This window comes from Ochotona princeps, chromosome 5, assembly GCF_030435755.1.
Source record: "Ochotona princeps isolate mOchPri1 chromosome 5, mOchPri1.hap1, whole genome shotgun sequence".
NCBI lineage: Eukaryota > Metazoa > Chordata > Mammalia > Lagomorpha > Ochotonidae > Ochotona > Ochotona princeps.
Window position 1 is genome coordinate 89,351,864 of NC_080836.1, and position 19,042 is coordinate 89,370,905.

The 19,042-nt window shown below is 46.7% G+C and overlaps 1 protein-coding gene across 2 annotated transcripts in view; it reads left to right on the forward strand.

Moving 5' to 3' along the window:
• The first annotated feature begins 17,986 nt into the window (after window positions 1-17,986).
• SMARCAL1 (SWI/SNF related, matrix associated, actin dependent regulator of chromatin, subfamily a like 1) overlaps window positions 17,987-19,042 on the forward strand; it is a 51,112-nt gene continuing 50,056 nt past the window's right edge. The window contains exons 1-2 of one of the 2 annotated variants that reach the window (XM_058664985.1): window positions 17,987-18,086; window positions 18,838-18,873. The gene's annotated coding sequence lies outside the window, so the exon portion shown is untranslated. Of the gene's footprint in view, window positions 18,087-18,243; window positions 18,370-18,837; window positions 18,874-19,042 lie in introns of those variants that run through there. The other variant, XM_058664984.1, reaches the window with a different exon arrangement.

The following is a 19,042-nucleotide window of genomic DNA, read 5'->3' on the forward strand; positions in this document are numbered from 1 at the left end:
ATCCCATATGGGTGCTGATTCTAATCATGGTGGAGGCCCCACTTTCCAGCCAGCTCCCTGCCTGTGGCCTGGGAAAGCAATAGAGGATGGCCCAATGCCTTGGGACACTGCACCCCTATGGGAGACCTGGGAGAGGCTCCTGGCTCCTGGCTTCGAATTGCCTCAGCTCTGGCCATTGCAGCCGCTTGGGGAGTAAATCAATGAACAGAAGACATTCCACTCTGTCTCTCCTCCTCTTTGTATATCTGACTTTCCTATTTTTTTTAAAAAAAAAGTGTCTGAGACAGTAGTGTGTCCAAAACAGTATGGCCAGATGCACATAGGGGACATAGCCAACAGAGGTTGTTGACTGCCTCTTTTGAGGATTGAGAGCTAAGCATGTTGGCCAACTCTCCTGGCCAACCTGGCAGCATATTCCTGGGTCTGTGGATGCACTAATGGTGCACTTGGTCAACCATTACACCTTGAAAATGTTTTTCTCAATGCAATAATTTATCAGAACTAACAGAACCACACAAGTAATATCCTTAAAACCGTCTTCCCCACATAGGGATGTCCAAGGCTTCAACAAATGACTGTCCCCCATCACCAGGTGCTGATGTAGTTTGACAGCAAGAAGCAGCCCTCTCCCATGCCTCCCTGTGGACACAGAAGGAAAAATAAACAAAACAGAAACATATGTCCCAACCGCCTTCCTCCATAGCTTGACCCTCCCCAATCTAGTCAAAGGTCCACATGGTGTGCATCCCTCTCAACTACATAAACAATATTTAAAGTTAAATTTAAAATTAAAAAAGTAAGTATGTCCAAAAATAAGAGTGTGCCAGGAGTAAGTCCCAAGAAAAGCAGGATGACCCATTTACATAAGACAGAATATAAGAATGTGAGGACTATGAGGTGACATCAAAGATATAGTCTGGAAAAAGAAGGGAATAGACCTCCTAGGGCCTTGTCCATGATTGTGAGAATATTTGCTTATTGGAGTGTAATAAATTTTCTCCAAACAAGGCCTAAAACAGAAACAGCTCTGTATTATTTCACAGCTTCTGTGTTCCAGGATCTCTCATGAGATTGCAATCAAGAGATTGGCCAGCAGCTGTATTCATTTGAGGGCTCCTGGCTCGGATTGGAGGAATTGCTTCCAAGGGGCCTCACGTGCCTGGCAAAGTGGCACTGGCTGTTGGCAGAAGGCCTTGGCTCTTCATCACCTGTCTGTCTCTACAGAGCTCCTAAGAAGTTTCTAGGGCATGAGGGAGGAACTTCTTCCCTCCCTGCTCGATGCCTTTCAAACCCCAACCCTAGCTGTCATACTCAACATACAACATTTCTGTATTTCATGAGATGCACAGGTTACCCTGACTCAATATGGGAGGGAATGAACCAAGAATGAGAACACCAGGCAGTGAGCACCAGTGGGGGCACCTTTGGAGCTGTCACAGCTACCCTGTTTAGAGGACAACATCCAATCTATGCAGGCAGACAAGTTCGACATACTGCCCTTTGTAGGGCATACCTATGAACAACCAGATCAGAGACTCAAAATTCCCCAGCTTATGGGAGGGAAAGGATTCCGGGTGTCCCACCAAAACCACAGAAGGGCTGAATTAGAAAATCTCAAGAATGGCAGGAGACAAGATATTCCTGAAGACCTAAGCACCTGTAGGACTTAGGGCCTCTCCGGGAGTTGCCAACAGTGACACAGGCTCCCACACCCAACCCTCTCGCCTTTCATACAGCCCTGATGGACTTGAGTTGGGTCATGAGTGCCCCAACCCAACTTGGACAAAGCAGTTAGGGACACCAACTTTAAAACAGAGGCCCATCATGCCCATGCACTAAGAAAGCTCCCAGAGAAGAGTGGGTCTTTAGGAGCTGAACAACTACCCTAAGAAATAGTTTCTATAAAGATCATGAACATATTGTACTCAGATGCTCACTGCCAAAGTTTTATGGTGATAACAACTTATTTTTTATGTTTATTTATGCACATGTAGGCATGTTTTTCATAGAGCCATTTCACCAGTGGGCATTGGGTCTGGCAGTGAAAGCACGGGGTGGAGTGCCTGCATGTGGTACCCACCTCCAACTCCTCGTTCCAGCTTCCTATAGTGAATCCTGGAAGGCGGTGCTGATGGCTCAAGTAACTGAGATCCTGCCACCTACTGAGGGAACCCAGGTTGAGATCCCAGCCCTAGACTTTGTTCTGGTATGGACGGCACTTGGGGCAATAAGCCAGTAGATGGGGCCATTCTGCATCACCAATAAATAAGGATTAATTTTAGAACATTTTATTATCATCTGCAACAAAATGAATAAAAATTTTTCATATCATGTAGTTTGTGAAAATTCAAATTTTCTTGATGCATCAAGGTGACTTATTTCTTTTTAATTTTATTTGGCACACATTTAAGTATTTTAGATCTACTTTAAATTATTTGAAAGACAAAGTCTGGAGTCAACTATAGACAATGACATCTTCCACTGACTGATTCAGTCCCCTAATGGCTACAATAGCTGGGACTGGGCCAGGCCCAAAGCAGGAGTTTGGAACTCTAACCCGGTCTCCCATATAGGTGGCAGAAGCCCAAGTCCTTCAATCTTTTTTCGATTGCTTTCTCAGGCACATTAGCTGGAAGCTGGATCAGAAGTGGACCAGTTGGACTTTGAACCAAATGTGGGATGCTGGTGCGTGTGGTGGTTTAATTCACTGTGTCACAACACCAGCCCCACACATTTTAATTTTTAGTCTAAGAAGGTATCACCCCTATTGAGAATTTGGGTTAAGTGTGGACAGTTTTTGGTGACCTCGGGGACGGGTAGGGGGCTGACTCCTGAAGGGTAGAGGCTGGGACCCCAGGCAGCTCAACATTTTGTAATCTGTGAGACAGTCCTTCAGGGAAATTATCCCACACTCTACACCACTTCCAGATGTCCCACTAAATAATTATACAGGTGAAAATTTACAATCTTCTGAGCTTTAAGATGTAGCCTTGTGTAATGCTTAAACAGAAAGCCTTTTAAAAAGTAGCTTACATCCTGTTCCTGATGCATGTTTGTATCTCACTCACTGGCACTGGCAATGGCATCTTGCACACAAACAATCAAGACCAAGTTTTACACATACATTGCATTGCAGTGAGAAGGAACCAACTATGTAATTAAGGGAAGAACACACTTCCTTTGTTCTGCTCAGCTCTTTGTCCGAGCTGTGTACTATTTGGAAACACTGGCAGCCACACTGCCTGTGGTAATTGAGTCTCCAAGATGCCCGTATTCATTTCATGTATAGCTGTCACATCTGTGGTGGTTTAACATTTAGGAAATAGCAGGTGACTATTTCATTATGTGTTTGGTATACTGCTTGCTCCCTGAGCTGTTACCTGCTGAAAGAGAACCCTGGCTTCTTTCTACATCTCTCTAAGCCCCTCTTCATACCATGCCCAAACCAGTCTCCACAGTATCCAGGGATATTCATTTTCAATGAGATAACTGCCCAGCCTCCAAATTTAGTAGGAATAAGGACAAGAGGTGGCTTGGGTTCTGTGAGCTTTCCTGACATCTGGGGAAGGTGAACAAGAAAATAGAAAGTGGATCACAACAGAAAGAAGACCACCGGAGCTCACATAGAGGAAGCATTTAGTGGCCTCACTTGGATCATCAGTGTCACCAACACCCAGATCAAAGCTCATCATGTACAGCCCTCAGGTTCAACTCCTCTTTCCCAAACTCCTCCTCACTGCCAGTCATGGAACCCGGCATCTCACAACAGTGGGAATAGACATTATCCTCCCATTTTATGGGGAAGAAAACTGAGACTTCACTTCTACAGCTAAAGATAAGGTAGTGAAAAGCCATCCTGGAACACTCACCTCGCTTTCAGGGAACCAGCCCTGGCAGAGTCCTTTCCTCTTCTTTTTCCCATTCTCTTTGTCACTTTTTATGCCTGTGCAGGCTTGAAGAGAAAGTGGGGCCAGAAGGAGTTGTGGCCAGATGGCATGGTAATAAATGACTCTGATTTAATAATTTGTTGCTCTCTTCTTAATTAAAAGGCCTTTCCCTGAATGGCTTGCTGTTCACACAAACAGCACACATTGATTGAGCAAGGGCCGGGGGGCTGGGGCAATTTAGACTGAAGGAGAGTTGGATACAGAGAAGCCAAGTGGGCAGAGGAAGCCCAACCTGTGTGTACCAAGGTGGTCATGGCTTCAAGAGCTCCCTTCTCTTTGGATATAAGAGGAGTTCAATCCTATGACAGAACCATGGGGACCAGCCCTTCTCTGGGGTTTTGGATCTCTCTGGAAGATAGCTTGAATCTTGCTGAGCTGCAGGCTGGTTAATTTCTGGGATGATGATACAAGTAGCATTCCATCCGATAGATGAATTTGCTCTTAGTTTCTCCAAAGCCCCATATGGTCCTGGGATGTGACCAGGTAGTGTCTGGACCACTTTACGTATGTGATGTTGCTTGCCCGCTTAATACATGGGGGTGGGAGACTGGAGGCACCTGTTATGCCACCAGTATTTGTATCTGCAATCACATGATGCTGTCAAGCTCCTTATTTCTTCTGTACAACTGCAATTTAAACGCCTATACAGCTAAAATCTGCTTTACAGCAATTATCATACCAAGGCATATTTTCAAAGCTTCGAATGTGATTGGAACACACTATTGATAAAGTGCTAGCTAAAGATTAGACTTTGAATTTGTGTGTGATGGATTGGTTTTATCAATGCTGATACCAGGACGGGTGTTCAGTACAGCAATGAAGTGCTACTTGGAGTTGCTGGATCCCATATAGGAGTGCCTGCATTGATTCTGACCTAAAGCAGCTGGGAGGCAGTAGGTGACGGTTTAAGCAGGTGGGTTCCTGCCACCCAGAGGGGAGAAGTGCACTGAGTTCTGGGTTCCTTGTTGCAGTTCTGCCCAGTCCCAGCTGTAGTAGACGTTGGAGGAGTGAATCCATTGCAGGAGATTTTCTCTTTGCTTTCCAATTTGTATAACATTTTTTTAAATTTAAAAACACATTGATGCTTTTTTAAACCTTTGGCAAATAAATTGATAGGAATCATATGCTATGATGAATTTAATGATTTGCAACCATTTTTAAATTTACTTTATAGGAGTGAAGTTGGACGTCTGTTCGTTTGATTTTTTTTTTTTTATAGTTCTTGCCTATTTTACTTCTGGACTGTGATCTTCTTACCTTTTATTTGTTGGACTTTTTGCATAACAGGCCATTCAGCCTTTGAGTATAAAGTAATTTTTGAAGATTTATTTATTTGTTTATTTGTGTATTTGAAAGAGTTACAAGACAGAAGAAAGACAAGTAGAGAAGTTGGGATGTCCAGCCCCCGCACTGTCCACCTTTTGTGCTGGGGTGCCCTCAGCTGGCTCACGGAAGCCTGGGAGTACGGGATTATGGGGGAGACTGTAAGAGACACTGCCAACAGGGGTGTGCAGAGATGTTCATATCCAGGCAGGCAGAGCAAGCCTGGAGATTTTCCACATGCATGGTCTAGGGTAGAGTGGGGCAGAAGAGGAGAGAGTCTTAGGCTAGCATGCTGGCCTGGTGTGCTGCTGCAGAGGGCTTGGGGAACTTTAAAGGGGACTGGATCTTGAGTATGTGAAGGGATAGGGTCCCAGGCCAGCACACATACCAGGAGCTTGGGGCCTAGCAGGCAGGCAGAGCTTCAGACCAGCACACCACTCTGCCAGAAGATTGGCCCACGGGAAGCTGGGCTGAGGAACCCATGCTCTCTGGGGTGCAGGGTCTGTGGGTTGATCAGGGAAAGGAACAAGGGGAAGTGTGGGAGGAGGACCGCTGAGGGAGTATATTGCAGGTGAGAAATGATTGCTGAGGGACTTAAATCGACAAGAAAAGTGCTTGCAGATAAGTGAGGGGGCTAAGAGTAGTGATTTGCAGGAGGGACACTGAAGGACCTTTATGAATCAGACCAATACACCAGCCCATGTGGGAGACCGGAGCTGGGTTAGTAAGCATGCCTCACTGGCAGCCGCCACACTCTGGTCCACACTAAAGCTAGGGCTGGGTCCTACCTGACAGTGATAATCAGAACAGGGGACAGGTCACACTATGCTGGGTCATGACACTAACCAAGACTCAACAGAACCAGGTCTGGGGATAGATTTTATGGGGGATTTGTGGGCCCACCCTTGTAGAACTATAATTTCCACTGGTTTGCTTAAGAGCTGGGAGTAGTGACTGGCTGAGCTAGGCATAACCATGGAACTGTCCGACACTCTTGGGTACTGGGGTTGGGATCAGGCCAGGCTGGTCCAGGCTGCAACATCCACAGGCATACCCAAGGATAGGATGTGGGGCGGGCCAGGCTGCAATATCCACCAGCTCATACCAACACCAAGAAGGAGGGAGCAAACTATGCCAGGTAAGAGCCTAGCACTTGCTGGTACATGTGAGATCTGAATCTGGAAGCAGGTCTGGTGGGTGAACTTGGGAAACTCCCCTGCTGGGACATAGCTCCTGCTGGTGAGCATATGATTTAGGTCTGGGTGTTGGTCAGGCCGGGCAAAGTAGCTCCAGCCATCGGCAAATGCATGGGTTGGTTCTGGAGGGGAATAGACCAGGCAAGGCCTGGCAACAAACTTAGCTTCCTCCCTCTCTCCCTTTCTTCCTTTCAAAGGGAAGGGAAGGGAAGGGAAGGGAAGGGAAGGGAAGGGAAGGGAAGGGAAGGAAGGAAGGAAGGAAGGAAGGAAGGAAGGAAGGAAGGAAGGAAGGAAGGAAGAAAAAGAAAGAAAGAAAGAAAGAAAGAAAGAAAGAAAGAAAGAAAGAAAGAAAGAAAGAAAGAAAGAAAGAAAGGAAGAAAGAAAGAAACGAAACAAGGCAGGCAGACAGGGAGAGAAGGGCCAGGCTGTGCTAAGAGCTTGGAATTACACCTGGGTCTCCACAGAATGACAGAAACTCAAATACTTGGAACATTTTCTGCTGCTTTCCTAGGCACACCAGAGAGCTAGATTGAAGTAACTTAGAGGTGGACATTTAGTCTAGTAGTTAAGATGTACTTAGCTCTCCCTGGAGCTCCTGGGTTGGGTTCCCAGCTCCAGCTTCCTTCTGCTGAGGACTCTGGGAGGCAGTTGTGAGGGCACAAGCAGGCCTCCACATAGATCAGGATTGAATCGCTCGCTCCTGGCTTTGGCACAAGGTCAGCGTCAACCACTGGAGGCATCTGTGGAGCGAACAAGCATAGGGGAGTTCTCTCTCTCTCTCTCTCTCTCTCTCTCTCTCTCTCTATCAAGCAACTAGAAACGTTTTTAAAGGATAGTAACTTACATTATATCAGGTAGAATACTTTATGTTATCTGATTTAATCTTAAGAGGAAACCTACATAAATAGCTACAATTACATCTACATCTTAGATGAGGAAAACAAAATTTAAAGAGATCATCTTCAATTCAAATACAAAGACAAAAGTATAGAGCCATGGTTATAGTAGGTTTTCATTTGAGTCAATAGGAGGAGAAGCATATGTTTTTACTCAAATACACAAAATACATCTAGAAAATAAGCAAGAAATAGATGGTACTGGCTGCCTGCTGGGGATGGAATATGGTACGGCTTGGGAACAAGAAGACAGCAGTACAGAACCAAGCTGCAGGTGCACTGAAGCTGACACAATGTCAAGGACATTTTACCAAATACCAAACAAGTGAGGGGCACAACTCTAGAAGAAGTGTATGCAAATGAGGGTCTCTGAAATGGCAGCTTCACCAGCTCCTGGAGGGATTGAGACATCACACCAGTCCTACTGTGTGCATGCTGGAAGCTTGACTCAAAAATATACAGATGCGTGAGTGTTTTGTTACTCGCAAGGGCCATTTCTGCAGCTGACAGCATGACACAGACCTTTCACATTTTTCAAAAATCAGATAAATAAACGTTTTTGCTTGTCCACAGGCAGGGGAGGACAAACCGGTAGCAAACAGGAAAGGGCCTGAAAAAGACTTCCAGAATTGTCCACTTTCACAGCCAGGTTTGCGGTGGGGGAGTGGGGGTTACTCAGCTCCTTTATTCAGGAGAGACTTGAGTCAGAAACCTAAGGGGCTGGAATATCTGATACTTACTGAAATAGTCCTCCTTTGTTACATGTGTTAAGGCAAAAAAAGTTGTAGCAAAGGGAGCTAAGTGGCTTGTTCAAGGGTATAGATAACAAGGGAATCTCAAGCCGATGATCTCAGGCTTACAGGAGAAAAATAAGACTTCAGATGTACTGAATCGCTCACGAAGAAGGAGTAGAGTTCCTGGAGAGCACTGCTGGGGAGCGGGGAGGCAGGTGGACCGGACGCTGCTGCTCCTCCTCCCGGAGGGATCAGGCCAGGAGCATCAGCTCCCACTCTGCAACCTGCCTCGGCAGAGTTCACGCTGGGAGCCGCTCACCCAGCAGCGTTTACCCTCGTGATGAATGAGACCCGGCCTCGTCGTTGATTTAGTCTGAACGTGCCTCCGTCAGATGCAAGCGTGAATCATCGCGTTGGCCGTAGACAGCCAGATTGCATCCTCACCACCCTCGGCTGGCAGGCTGGCTGGCACCACGCTCCCAGGTCAGCACCGACATAAAGCAACAGCAGCTCCCTCCATTTATCTTTCTCCCATGAACAGAACAAAGCTGAACTTGGGGAGACTTTACACTGGGTCCTAAGACGGATCTCCTGACAGTAAGAAATAGACAACACTGCAGAGGGAAAGGAAGATGTTACCTCTTCCCCAGCAATCGCTCTCTGAGGCGTTACTCGGTCGCCATCCTAGTTACAGCGGACACAGCATGCAATGTTCAAGGTCCCTTCCATGTTTCCCTAGTCTTGAAATTCCTCAATAACTGAATGGCCTTTTGTGTGAGCATATATGTCTGTTGTTTTAATCCAGTCAAGGGTTGACCACCCCCCAATTTTTTTTTTTTTTTTGGTTTTTAATTTTGAATACCATCCGGCCATAAGGGGCCACTATAATTTGAATATAACTTGACTCCTCACAACCCCAAGGTCTGTGCTGATGGTACAGCAAAGGTGGAATCCACTCCCAATCGTAACGTCGGAGGAGGGGGCAGTTGGGAGCTTTAGAAAGTGATGATGGAGCTTTCAATTGACTGGGATAATACTCTGCTAGCTCTGTCTTCAGACCAGAGAGGGTATACCTAAGAAGACGTTGAACTTGACTGGACAATAAGATGCTGGACTCTATGTTTGGTGTATGCTTGCAATGGGGGAATCTCAACTGAACTTGAGCTGTGGTTATGCAACAAGGTGGAGGAATCCACCATGGTGGGAGGGTTTGGGGAGGGGTGGGAGAACCCAAGTATCTATGTAACTGTGTCACATAATACAATGTAATTAATGAAGTTAAATAATAAAAAAAAAAAAGGAAAAAAAAAAAAAAAAAGAAAGTGACTCGACTAGATTAGGCCATTAGGATGGGGACATTACAATTTTTTTAAATGATTTATTTATTTTTATTGGAAAGTCAGGTTTACCGAGAAGGAGAGACAGAGAAAGATCTTCCATCTGCTGGTTCACTCCCCAAGTGGCTGCAATGACCAGAGCTGAGCTGATCCGAACCCAGGAGCTTCTTCTGGGTCTCCCACACAGGTGCAGGGTTCCAAGGCTTTGGGCTGTCTTCGATTGTTTTTGCAGGCCACAAGCAGAGAGCTGGATGAGAAGTGGATCTGCTGGGACATGAATCAGGGCCCCTATGTGATCCCAGTATATGCAATGAGAGGATTTAGCCACTAGGCTACTGTGCTGGGCCCCAGACACCATAATTGAATCCTGCTGGCTGTATAAGGAGGGACACAAGCACATCTCTCTAAGAGCACACTCCAGTCTCTTACCAGCAGATGTCCAGGCCACGCCAGGACTCAGCCAGTGAGCAGCCCTCAGCAGAGACATTACACCAATCCTCTCCGTCTCTGTTCAGGTGGTTCACCTCACTTCTCATTTTGTTAGTTTCCATTTTTCTCCTCTTCCTTTAATCTGCCTCCTCTGGTTCTATGAAGAAATGGTAGCATCTTTGGATTTTTATGCACTGTGGCAACCCTAGGGCCCTTGCACAGTGCATCATTTATAAGTCCTTGAATTTAAAATACATATCTATATTTGATTTGAAATACAGAGACAGAGAGTTTCCATGCTCTGGTTTACTCCCCAGATGCCCACAACACCAAGGCCTAAGCCCGGTCAGGAGACAGGAGCACCATCCAAGTCTTCCATGCGAGTGGCAGAGACCCAAGCCCATGACCCATCACCCACTGCTTGCTCCGTGTTTACGGGGAGCAGAATAGCTCGGCTTGAATCACGCACCTCAAATGGAATCCAGGCATCCCACACGATGACTTCAGCACCTGGCCAAATGCCAGCCTCAGTATTTTCAAGTTCTGAATCTGTGGATTCAAACAAGTACAGAGCAAATGTATATGTGTACATATAAACTTTTGAAAGATCTTGCATCTGCTAGTTCACTCCTCAAATGGTCTCAATGGCTGGAGATAAACCAATCCAAAAACAGGAATCAGCAGCTTCCTTCAGGTCTCTCGTGAGAGTGCAGGGGCCCAAGGACTTGAGCCATCCTCTGCTACTTTCCCAGGCTGGGATCAGGAAGCTGGATTGGAAGTGGAGCAGCAGGGACTAGAACCGACGCCCATATATGGGATGCTGGTGCTGCAAGATGGGGGATTAACCTGTTAAATCACTACTCCAGCCTTGAAAATAATTTTCAAACTGCAATATGGGGCCCTGCGGTGTGGCCTAGCAGCTAAAGTCCTCACCTTGAATGCCCGGGATCCCATATGCCCACCGGTTCTAATCCCGGCAGCTCCACTTCCCATCCAACTCCCTGCTTGTGGCATGGGGAAGCAGTCGAGGATGGCCAAATGCGTTGGGACCCTGCACCCTCGTGGGAGACCTGAAAGAGGTTCCAGGTTCCCGGCTTCGGATCGGCACGCACCGGCCCGTTGCGGCTCACTTGGGGAGTGAATCATCGGACGGAAGATCTTCCTCTCTATCTCTCCTCCTCTCTGTATATCTGACTTTGTAATAAATAAAATAACTCTTTAAAAAAAAACTGCAATATGGATCCCTGGGAGGAAGCAGTTACGGAGCAAATAGTTGACTTCCTGTTACTCACAAGGCCAATTAGATTGAGTTTCCAGGTCCTAGTTCTGGCCCTGGCCCAGCCCTGATTGTTGTGGGGCATTGGGAGAATGAACGAATCAATCAATGAGAGAATCTGTCTCTCTCTTGCTCTTTCTTTCACTTTTGCTCTCCCTCAATAAGTAAACAATTAAAAGATGTCATTACTCACCAACACATAGAACCTTTTTTTATGTCAGGTTTCCCTAAAGAAGACAGCATAAAACCTATTTATACAGCAATCGAATTAGGTATTAAGCAATCTAGAGATTAAATTGAAGTATGCAGAGGAGCATGTGTGTGTGTTTTTGTAACACTGTACCGTTCCATAAAAGTGGCTTGAGTAACCCAAGGATTTTGAGCCAGGCATTCCAATACGGGATGCGGGCATCCTAAGCAGTGGTTTCACAAGCCCCATGCCAAATTCCCGCTGCAGTCATTCAATTCCGGATGGTCGCTGAGGGACAACTTTGTGAGTGAGTGAATGAATGAATGAAGCGCAATGCGTGATACTGGAGGAACAGGAAAAAGAAAGTGACATTTTTGCAAGTCTAAGAAAACTGGAGTAGGGTGTCGAGGGGGATGTTGTTGGCAAAAGACGTGCATACAAAATCATTCCAGCAGGAAATGTGCCACGTTTGAGAGGGAGGCTTGTGAAGTAAGCACAGCTACCGAGCCCAAACAGTTGAGAAATTCAGGCAGAGAACCCTCCCGCCAAATCCCTTAACACGCCTGGTAGCACTGGAGTGAGGACGGGCAGTCTGTCCTTACAGACATTCAGAGTCTGGGAGAGAGGAGGGAGTGGAGGGGGCAGGCAAGAGGAAGGAGGAAACGCCAGCTGTCAGACTCGGGGCAATTAAATCCATCAGAACGGAACCACCGCTAAAGAAGGTGAGTTTCCAGCGTGTAAACCTTCCCACTACTCCCAGTGCTTTGGGCTATGCAAATGCCTTTCCCCACTGGCAGAAGGGGGACGGGGTGGGGCTCGGAGGGAACTGCCTCCCTCTCCATTCAAAGTCTTACATCTGCCCTCCCCTCATGGTCCGATCCCACACATTCAAGGTGCAGTGAATCCTGACGGTGATGTGCCCTTGTGCGGACAGTCAAAAAGTCCCTCCCCAAAGGAGATCAGCCCAAGAGGGAGGAGGGAATTGCAGCACTATCTTCACCAGCTGGGAAGCTCCGGAAAGAGACTGAATCTGTTCTAGATGCCCAGACACTCGCAGTCCAGCAAGGGCATGGCCCATTTCATGCATTTGATTCAACTGCAGTAAGAGCCCAACTGCGGGATCCAGGCTCCTCCTTCTGGCCTGGTGTGCAGCATCAGGCACTGGGGACTTATCTAGGAGGAGATTAATGCTAAGATCCCCCATAATTTCCCTTTATAGATTAGGGGGAAAGAACAGGACACATTTTCCAGAAATGCATTAGTCACGCCATTGTTAGGCTTTGGGGACCTCCAGAGTACACAAGGTGGAAATTAATAAACAGCAAAGAGTATGTCTTAAATGCGGTTCTTGTGCTCCAGGGCCCACAGTCGGAGGCTACCAAAGAGATAATCCTGTGGAATCCTAAGGAATTTTATTTGAACATGAGAAGGACAAACTCATATAGTAGTGGAATCCTTTTGTAATCATTGCCATGTTATGCCCTGATTTTATAGCAGATTCTGAGCTAAGTGGCATTAGGAAGAAAGATGGTGGGATGGTGGGATGGTGGGATGGTGGGATGGTGGGATGGTGGAAGCAAAGGACCCTTCTGGCCCCTCAGAGTTCATTGGATGCAGCAACAAAGACTGACTTTGCTTAAACATGTTCCCATCCTATCCCAGCCCCCCATCCCCACCCTCAGAACAAAGACTTCTCTGGAAAGCCATAGACAGGTCACGAGATGCAGAATCAGGGCTTGGAGTGGCAGAGTCACAGGTCAGCTCTGGAAAGCTGGACAGGGGAGCTAAACAACAGTTTGCCCTTAAAGCCACGACTGGGCTACATCTGTCCAAAGACTACAAAACCCCAAAGGTGACAGGTCATAGTCTGATTGATTCCATTGCAATCCTGCAGCCACTGATTTACCAAGAGGACAAGATCCCTCCTGATTAACACTCTCCCAAAAATGTATGAAATGGGGAAGGACAGCTACTTCCAAAACAAGGTGGAAAAGCAGAGCCCTGGACCAATGTGGCGGTGGTGAAGTCACTGCGTGCCCCAGCTGCAACCCAAGTGAGCACCAGCTTGAGTCCCAGCTCCTGGCTTTGGATCTGGTCAGCTTTGGTCATTGCAGCCACTTGGGGAGTGAACCAGCAGATGGAAGGTCTTCCACTCTGTATCTCCTTCTCTCTGTATATCTGCCTTTACGATTAAAAAAAAAAAAATACACCAGAATGCTCTCTCTCTCTCCTTCTCCCTCTCTCTCTCTCTCTCTCTCTCTCTCTCTCTCTCCTTCTTCTCTCTATCATTCTCTTGCTCACTTTGTCAGAAGTCACACCCAGCAAGAGAACTCTCACAATGAACAAAATCTGAACTTGGACTCCTAGCCTCCAGAACTACTGGAGAAGAAATGCTGCCTAGTCTATAGTGTTTAGTTATAGCAGCCCCAACAAAGACAGGCAGGTGCCAGGTGGATGCGCAGCTGATCTGGCTCTGGTCCCCCATCTATGAAGCCAGATAGACACCAAAGGCTTTTTTAGATTTAAAATCTGGTATATTCATGTACCTGTGGGTCAGTTGTTTACCAATGCACATTTGTCCACAGCTCAACTTGGTCCTGAACCCTTGATGGTGGGAGCAGATGGTCTTTATGGCTGTCAGATAAAATACGGGATGTGCAGTTACATTTGAGTGTGTCTCGGGTGATATTTGGGACAAATATTTGCGACATTTGCTAAATCCGGCAATTCCAGATATTTATCTTCTGCTCTTCAAACATTAGCCCTATAGAAGGATAGGCCTTGACTTGCCTTGAAATGCCCCCAAAACAGTATTTGCTAAATGTTTTTTGGATTTCACAAAATAAACATTATTTGATTTTTAAAATAAGGATAAGTAACTTTTCATTTTTTGCAATTAAAGATATTTATAATCGTTATCTCATTACTAAAGAAAAGTCCTTAAACACTATAAAGACTACAAACCAGGCTTGTGGCGGTTTGAATCCAGCCCTTGAGCTCATGCAGTGATCTAAACCTGAAAGTCGTAAATCCATGGTCCTAGGAGGGTTGCCACTTGACCCAGTGACGTTGTACAGAGAATTCAATTGGATTAGGCCAAGGTGGAGGCCCCAGACTGAATCCTGGTGACTTTAGACAAGGAGATGCAGGCAGACACACTCCTTGTCCTTCATTTGTCCTGCATCATCTCATCACCGCCAGAGGAGGGCGCTGCACCTTGTGCCTCCAAGAGTGTGAGCTGAAACACATTTTTCACCTGAACAAATCAGCTGAAACAATGTCCCATCCCAGGCATTTCATTTTAAGTAGTGAAGAGCTAACTAACATAACATTCTCCAAATTTTGTGAATTCTAAAGATTCAGCTTGAGAAAAATGTTGATCACATTGTTGTTTTGTTTCTTAGGCAACCAAGTAAAGCTTCAAATCAGTCTGACACTGTCTGACTAACATATTTGGGAACTTTAGCAGGTTATTTTTAGTTGAAGGGTTTGTACAACTGCTTGACATTTTTGCTTTTGCTGCCAAGAATCTCAGGATTAAAACACAAGTCAACTGCTTCAAGCCTCTTCTCTGTGGTCATTCCTGGGCCCCTAGCCCTCTAAACCTTCTTAATTAGAGCATTTCCGCTGGAAGGTGCTTTAATAATTTCTAAAGAAAAATAAATTTAAAAATATAACAAGCTTGGCCCTAGTAAACGATGCTGTAGACGAAAGCCAAAGACGGGGCCGTTGAGTGGGATCTGACTAGTTGACTCTCTGAGGATGATTGTCACACTAAATGTTCATTTTAGCTTCCTACTCAGAATGTTAACATGTTAGGGCTGGAGAGACAATCATGTCTAGTCCAATTCTGGATGCACTGAAATAGGATTTGGAGACTCAGACGCCCTGAATTTGTAAGAATTCCTGGAGTCAAGACTAGGATCTTCAGGTCTTTCTGCAGAAGGAACGATGAGGCCCAGGAGAACCAAGTGGCTGTCGTGTGAGCTGGTGACAGACACGGGTGAGGTGCACAGTACTCAGCTTCCTTAGCCAGTCAACTTCCCTGCTGGGGGCCAGGGAGAGCCAAGACAGGTGCTCATATCCGACAGTAGGAAACGGGTGTGGGATGCTGGGAAATGAAAGACCTATAATCATTTGCCTCAAGTAATAGCAACATCCTCCCCCATCTGTTCTGGGACTTCACAGTTCACTGAACACTTCCCTCATACTTACCTCTTTCCAGTCTAACAGTGAGATTTATCAAAATGAGATTGTTTTCTGCCTTTACTTCAGACAAGAAAATGAAGGCATGGCCATTGTAGTTGCAAAGCCAATAAAGGGAGTTGGATTGTGATCAATTTTCTACTACTAAGCCTCACACACATACAGATTATGGTCAAAGGGCCTGTCATTTAAAAGCTGATTTATTCCTTTGAGTCACACAGCACTACATGATTACTAAGAGTCAAATAATTCAGGGAATACAGGCTTAAAAAAAAGGTCAGAGTGTATTGCACCCTGCCATGCTCCCAAATAATTTTGTCAGTTTTGTTTTTTAAGATTCATTTATTTTTATTGGAATGGCAGGTTTACAGAGAGAGAAGAGACGGAAAGAGAGAAGGAGATCTTCCATCCACTAGTTCACTCCCCAAATGGCTGCAACATCTGGAGCTGCTCTGGTCTGAAGTCAGGATCCAGGAGCTTCTTCCGCATCTTCCATGTGGATACAGGGGACTAATCGCTGAGCTGTTCTCTGCTGCGAAAGCAGGCACATCAGCAGGGAGCTGGATCAGAAGGACTTGACCCAGCGCCCGTGTAGGATGTTGGTGCTGTTGGTAGAGGCCTCAGTTTCATCTGTTTTCAAGTTTCCTTCTTGGATGTCTTTCTAAGTACTTTTCAGGCATGTATAGGTAAAAGGTTTTTTTTTTTTTTTTAATTATTTTTGTTGAACGGATCAAACTACACACATTGCTGGGCTTTTTTTCTCTTAATGTGTTTTGATCATGTTTACCTGTTTATTTTCAAAGGATCCACATTTGAAAACAGCACAATAGCTGCATGTGCTCATGCATTGATGGCAAGCATTGTCACATCTACCACAACTTCGACAGTGGAGAGCCACAGATGCCAGTGCCCAGGAACGGTGCCCACGGACCCTGCAAGTCCCAGATACCACTTTTCCTTTCAGAGCAGGTGGTTGTGATATGCACTACATGGTGTTACAATTTTTGTGGCTCTAAGCAAACTGCTATTTTAATTATGACTGGCTGTTACTGTACTTTTGATGTGGGTTGGGCAGGAAGTCAATGAGGGGCAAGGAACTAGGGATTTTTGACGTCAAAGCTCTCTGGACCATCCCAATCCCACCACCTTCTGGTTCCACATGGCTGAAGACCGGGCATGCCCACCACCATCAGCCTCACTTTCCCTCACACTCCAGACCCTGTGACAGCTTCATGAAGAATCCACCTCCAACTCTGCCTCCTTTGGATCTTCAATCTAGCCCTGCTCAGAGCATCATCCCTACCCTACGGGAAGGACAACTCCAGCCTTCTTGGGGGTTAGTGTCTCCCCTGAGGTCACCCGTACCCACTCTGTTTGTGTATTATCTCTTTACCATTTTTTTCTGACCTTCAGCTACATCTCCTGATTGTATTCTCTCAGCCTGGAAGACAAGAAACTGGACCAAGGCTACCTTGGAATCTGAGTAATTTTCTTTTACCTATTTCTTCGCCTACATTTTTTTTTCCATCTTTCACTTATTTTTGCTTATTTTGCTGTGGGCGCATTGCAACATTGCAAGTAACCAATTAATTCAGGAATCATTTGTGCCTCATAGGACTTGTTGATTGAAAGAGAAAAGGACTTGCCCAAGATCCTTTGGAAAAATCATGAAGCTTGAAGTTAAAATTGTCACCAGATATTGGTAAATTAGTCCACCTTGGTTGACCCAGGATGACCAAGCTTTGGAATCAGAATCAAAAACTAGCCTAGTCAGGACTCAATAAAGTTATTATCTATGAGCATTTGTTCAGTCCCCATCTGTAACGTGGGATATTCTGTGTTGAATGGATTGGAGTTAGGATTAGTGAGCTAACTCACATCAGTGCCCCGTACCATGATAACAACGGCAGGGCTGACAACCATAGGATGATGCTAAGAGAAGATGGGGATGTGACAGCAACTGCAAGGTTATCAAAACCAGGGATAGATGGCTGAGGGATACCTTCTATTAAGCGCTATCAAATCCGTATGGCTCTCTGGAATATGCCCTGGAGACAGCACTGATAGCGAGACTCCAGTTTTGGAAAGCTCAAGATCCCCGGCTTTCAGGCGCCAGTTTTCGGCTGAAGTTTTGTAGAGTGCGTACAGAAAACTACAACTCCCAAGATGCACGAGTCCAGCCCCCAGGCCAAGACATTCGGTCCTTCGTAACTCTTGCCGGTCTCCTAGTCAAAACTACAATCCCAGAGGGCTCTGCCGCGGCGGTCTTGCCTCCTCCGCCCCGTTTCGTCACGCCCACTTTTTTGAAGAAAAACTGCGTCCGCGTTGCCTACTGGGAAGTGTAGTTCGCCAGTGACCGGAGCCCTCCAGGCCTGGGAGCAGTGAAGCCGGAGAGCTGGCAGCGCTGCAGCACCCGCTCCCTTAACCGTCCGTCGGCAAGAGGCATCCGGCTCGGTGGGGTCTGCGCTCAGTCTCGGCTGCGCACGCGAGCTCGTCTTCTTGGGCCGCGCCAGCTTGGAAGGTGGCCGGCACCAAGCGCCAGCCTGGAGGAGGTAGCGGACCGAGCGGGAAGGGAGAATCCAAACGGTGATGGTAGGGCCCGGAAGTGGCGTGGATCGGAGGGTCCCCGCGGACCCGGGAAGAGAGGCGGCCAGGTGGTGGGACGGCCTTGTCGTTTGAGGCTGACGGTGGGAGTTCTTATCTCAGCGCCCTAGCTGGCGGAGGCAGCGCGGCTCACGGGACCCGAACCGGGATCGGCCTGGGGGAGCCAGCTGGAGGGCTTCCAGGGGCTCAGCCTTCCCTAGCGGCCCTCCCTGCAGGGTCTCCGAGGGGCAGGTGTGTTTGGGAGGTCTTTGCCGAAGACAGCTCTGTGGTCAGGAAGGTGCCGTTGAGTGTCCCCTCTGTGTACTGGCTCTTCACTCTGAACCACGTCAGGGAAATAGGGCCTCTGAGGCTGTGCTAAAAATAGCTCGGCTGCCGGGGGAACTAACTGGAAAGTTACCAGGATGAGCCTGTCGAGTAGTGTAGTAAATTCGTTTACGTGATAGAAGAAAAGAAAGAGAGAGAGAACTGAATTATTAGCTGTGGACATTGATGACTAGTGAGGTTACAGATGAATTGCAGTTTGTATCTTTTTGGAACTTGTGGTTTTATTTTACTCTCTTGGTGTGCCTGAGAGTTCTTGAATTGCGTCATGGTGTGGCGCTTTCGAGGCCAGGTGTTGGGGCTTGTGCAGGCTGATTTAGCAGACGGAAGGGGGGGTGACTAGGGTTCTGTGAGCTCATACCTGCTTCCTTCTTCCAGGTTGAGCAGAGGCTGTTTGGCAAGCATCATGCCATGGTACGTGGTTGTTTGGATCCATTGTCCTCCTGGCTTAAAATGTTCCCTTCTTCCTTATCTGATGGGTTTAGGTTGCACCGCAGGACTTCCTTGGCAATATCATAACTTAGCTTGGCTAGAGGATGGAAGAGAGGAAACTATTGCAACTGAAATGTATGCATTTACCAGA